Source organism: Clupea harengus, chromosome 10 (genome assembly GCF_900700415.2).
Source record: "Clupea harengus chromosome 10, Ch_v2.0.2, whole genome shotgun sequence".
In the NCBI taxonomy this organism is placed as follows: Eukaryota; Metazoa; Chordata; class Actinopteri; order Clupeiformes; family Clupeidae; genus Clupea; species Clupea harengus.
In genome coordinates this window covers 16,591,792-16,596,791 of record NC_045161.1, presented here as the reverse complement: position 1 = coordinate 16,596,791, position 5,000 = coordinate 16,591,792, and positions in this window count along the sequence as shown.

The window sequence follows — 5,000 nt, the reverse complement described above, 5'->3', positions numbered from 1 at the left end:
CAGGGTAGCGCTAAGAAACACACACCTTCCTCTCCCCCTTACAGCTCAGTCAGCCACGAAACAAAGAGTTTGAAAAGAAGAGAAACAGAAGCAGCTGAGCTGGTCAGAACGGAGGGCTTTACACGAGACCGACAGAGGCAGAGGAGAGAGGGAGGGGGAGAGAGAGCGAAAAAATGTGGAGGAGAAGAGGAAGAGGAAGAGGAGAGGAGCTGGAGGAGAGAGAGAGAGGAATAGGGGGAAACGGACATGGAAAGACAGAGGGAGAAGGAGACAAAGGATAAAAAACGAATTATTAAAAGCATGATAGGGAGAGAGAGAGAAGAACTGAGGTGAGGAGGGAGGGAAGAGAGTGATGGACAGGAAGTAGAGAGAAGAGAGGAATGGAAATAGGAAGAGAGGAGGGGGAAAGAGGAGTAAAAAGCCAGAGGCAGCTGGGGCTAAGAGCGCCCCCTGAGGCAGAAGGCAGTAATCCAGGCTAGGGTTGGGGAGGAGGGTTAAATCTCTCTAAATAGACAGCAGATGGGCCCTAGACTGCTCCTAGTATAGAGCCCATAAAGCGCCCTCGTCCCCACCATGTCCCTGCGGCTGCCCGTGCCCCCCCACGTCTCTCTGCTAGATTACCCACACACACACACACACACACACACACACACACACACACACACACACACACACACACACACACACACACACACACACGTGTCCCTGTGGCTCCTCGTGCCTCCTCACGTCTCTCTGCCCGATTACCCATAATTACACTACTGCACAACCCCTTTCACAGTGCCAAATAGTGATGATTAGAATCAAAATATGTTTATCATGTACGCATTTCTGTTTATCATTTGTTAACATCTCACACACACACGCACACACTTGCACAAAAGACAAGTCACAGAAGAGTTCCTCATAACACCTAAGCCTGCAGCCACCAACCCACTGTTATAGAGATGATGCTGATGCCCATAGACACGGACAGCGGATGCCCATAACACGGACAGCTGATATCCAAAGACACAGACAGCTAGGATTTGTTTCAGACGAGAGCCAGACTAGAGCCTGATGAGGGCCAGATGAGGGCCAGACTAGACTAGAGCCAGACTAGAGCCAAATGAGGGCCAGGTATGAGGGCCAGCTATAAAGGCCAGCTATGAGCAGCTATGAGGGCCAGCTATGAGGGCCAGCTATGAGGGCCAGCTATGAGGGCCAGCTATGTGGGCCTGCTATGAGCAGCTATGAGGGCCAGCTATGAGGGCCTGCTATGAGCAGCTATGAGGGCCAGCTATGAGGGCCAGCTATGAGCAGCTATGAGGGCCAGCTATGAGGGCCAGCTATGAGCAGCTATGAGGGCCAGCTATGAGGGCCTGCTATGAGCAGCTATGAGGGCCAGCTATGAGGGCCAGCTATGAGCAGCTATGAGGGCTAGCTATGAGGGCCAGCTATGAGGGCCAGCTATGAGGAGCAGCTATGAGCAGCTATCTGCCTCTGTGACTGATGGCTCAGCAGAGGGATGCTCTATTCACAAGCAGGCGTGTTTATTCAAACCAGCAGTTCTCATTCCTGTGAAAGTTTATTTCCAGAACAATGACTTTTTAATTTATTTCTTCAGACGCTTCCAGCAGCAGCACAAGCCGCTTTTGACCACTTTCAATTTGGATGATCAATGGCGGGGCGGCCGCCTGAGGACTCCGTCTGATAAACTCCAACACTAAGAGTCACTCACACAAAGCCTGCGGTCTGTAAACACACGCACCTGCAAACTAAACAGTTTTAATAAGCAAACACAATCTTTACCTTTTTATGCGTTTTTCTAGTAAGTTCCAGCCGCCGAGCGGGAGCCGCCCATGCTAACCATGCTGATTAGCATTTAAAAGAGCCTCGTTTTTCATCCCCGGTGGCAGGGAGCCCTTTGACTGCAGTGAGACCCGAAGCCTCGGTGCTGTTCAATTATGTCTGTAAATACCAGGCCCGATAAAAGGCAGAAATTAAACTGTCTGGCGAGAAAAAGGGGCTTTGAATCAGCTGAAAGATTCAGAGATGTGAGAGTTCGCCTGTTGTGCCGGCCAACCACACCCTCTCACCTAGGGCTCTGAGATGAGCCGACCAATCAGCAGCCTCATTTCAGCCATCCCATAGTTCCCCACTGTTTGGTATAGGAGGGAGAGAAGGTGTGTGTGTGTGTGTGTGTGTGTGTGTGTGTGTGTGTGTGTGTGGACAGAGGGATGTGTGTTATTGTCTGTTGCTGTGGTGACCGCGGAGGAGTGAAGTTTTCTTGTGACAGACTGAAGGAACACCAGGTGATTATACCCCATCAGTCAAACCAAGTGATCAAGCCAAAAACCTCTCTTCTTCCTCTCTCTCTCTCTCTTCTTCCTCTCTCTCCCCCTCTCTCTCGTTCTCTCTCTCATCCTTTTTCTCACACGAAGTCCCACTCTGTATATCTTTCTGTCAGTCTGTCTCTCACGTCGCTCTTTCTCCCCCTCTCTCTCCCTTTCCCATCCTCCCTCTCTCTCCCGCTTCTCTATCTCTCCATCTCTCCATCTGTCTGAATTCTCTCTTCCTGTCGTTTATCCTGCAGGCTGTCTTTAAGAGAGTCGGTGTCAGGCTCAATCAGTTCGGCGCATCACGGCGGAGACTGGGAGAGACACCGAGTGCTGCTCTAATCAGACAGAGACTCTGGGACTGACGCCAGGCCTCAACGCATGACCTCCATACGCCACGGAAACAGTTACCATGACGATATGTATGAATGAAAGTAAAGGCAATGAGCGCATCACATTTTCAAGTTTGGTCTGATCATCTCACTGCCAAGAACCGTGGCAAATGCTACCGAGCAACTAGGGTTATTGAAACACCGGAGAGTTACCATGGCAACTCAACCAGAAACAACACTGTAACTGGTGTTATTGAAACACTGATGACACACCCATATCAGGAACAAACACAGTTGGGACCATCTGGGTTTCCTAAATTTGGGAATCTTCAAGGTGACAGGAAATTGCAGTACTGCAGGTTTCTAGCATTTAGCATTTGGCCATGAATGCCATTATACTCCCACTCGCATTATACTGCCCAAACCTTCTCCTCTCTCTTCTTCTCTCCCTCTCTCTCCTTCTCTCCCCCTTTCATTTTCCTTCAATCCTCTTTATCCTCTCACTCTCTGTCTCTCCCTCTGCTTCATCCCGGATCTTCTCTTTAGTTGTGGGGGAAATGTGTTATGCCTTGTGTTAGAGGGTTTGGTTTTGGGAGTGTTACGTTAATGTAATTGTGATGACAATCTATGATAACAATTTAATAAAGGAGTGTTAAAACTCTCTCACTCTCCTCCCTCCCTCCTCTTTCTCTCTCTCTCCTGCTTTCTTGTCTTTCTCTCCTTCTCTCCCTCTCTCACGCCCCCCCCCCCCCTTACTCTCTCTCTCTGTCTCTCCCTCTGCTTCATCCCGGATCTTCTCTTTAGTTGTGGGGGAAATGTGTTATGCCTTGTGTTAGAGGGTTTGGTTTTGGGAGTGTTACGTTAATGTAATTGTGATGACAATCTATGATAACAATTTAATAAAGGAGTGTTAAAACTCTCTCACTCTCCTCCCTCCCTCCTCTTTCTCTCTCTCTCCTGCTTTCTTGTCTTTCTCTCCTTCTCTCCCTCTCTCACGCCCCCCCCCCTTACTCTCTCTCTCCCTCCCTCTCTCCTCCCCCCTCCACTCCCTGTTGAGATGATGATATATTCTAACAAGCCGTCCAATTATCTTTCCCACACACACCATCTCTCAGCCTTTGTTTCAGGGGATGACATCAGAATTCAGCACCAAAATATGTCATTTCTGTTATTTCTGGGTTCAAAAGCATCAGACAGGGAGTCCAAGGCTTGCAAAGTATGTAGCTAGAGCTTGCTCAGTCACGCACACACACACACACACACACACGCGCACACATACACACACAAACACACACACACATACGCGCACAAACATACGCGCGCGCGCACACACGCACACTCATGCACATACACACATATACACAAGCATGTGTGAATGAAATGTGCTCGCTCAGTTATGCCTACACACACACACACACACACACTCACAGACACATACACACAAGCACGTAAACGCACGTGTGTGTGTGTGAGTATGCATGACTGAGTGTGTGTGTGTGTGTGTGTGTGTGTGTGTGTGTGTGTGTGTGTGTGTGTGTGTGTGTGTGTGTGTGTGTGTGTGTGTGTGTGTGTGTGTGTGAGTGAGTTTGATACTTGTGTGGCTGAGGTGTACATATGACTTACTGTGTTTGAGGTATCACTCCACACTCAACAAGAAAGCAGCAATTTGCCATTTTTCCTCTCTCTCTCCCTCTCTCTCTCCCTCTCTCCATGTGCCATTCTCCCTGTCTCTCTGTGTCATTCTTCTTCGTTCTCCCTCCTCTCGCTCTCTGCCTCTCTCTCCATGCCATTCTTCCTCTCTCACTCTGCCTCTTCCTCTGTGTCATTCTTCCAAACGTCCTCTTTCTCTCTTCCTCTTCCTCTTTCTCTTTCTCGCAGACCATTTCTGTACCTCTCTCTCTCCCTCTCCCTCCGTCTGTGTCTCCCTTCTTTTCACTCCTACCCGTTTATTCCCTTGTTAAACTGCCCCTTTTCTTTTCCCTCCCCACCTCCCTCTGTTTCTCTCCCTCCCTCCCTTTCTCTCTTTCTCACCTTTGCTCCCTCTCTCTCCCTCTCCCCCACTCTTTCTCTCTGTCTTCATCTGTTGTGAAGTGTTACAGAGTGTATTAGAGAGAGTTTGGCTTCTCTGTGTGTATGAGAGAGAGAGAGAGCATGGCTTCTTTCTGGTGTGTGTGTGTGTGTGTGTTTTGTGAGAATATTTGAGAGAGAGAGAGAGAGAGTGTGTGTGTGTGTGTGTGTGTGTGTGTGTGTGTGTGTGTGTGTGTGTGTGTGTGTGAGTGTGTGTGTGTGTGTGTGTGTGAAAGAGAGAATGATGACCCAGCGCTGGCGTCTCCTGGCAGGGTCGCTCCAG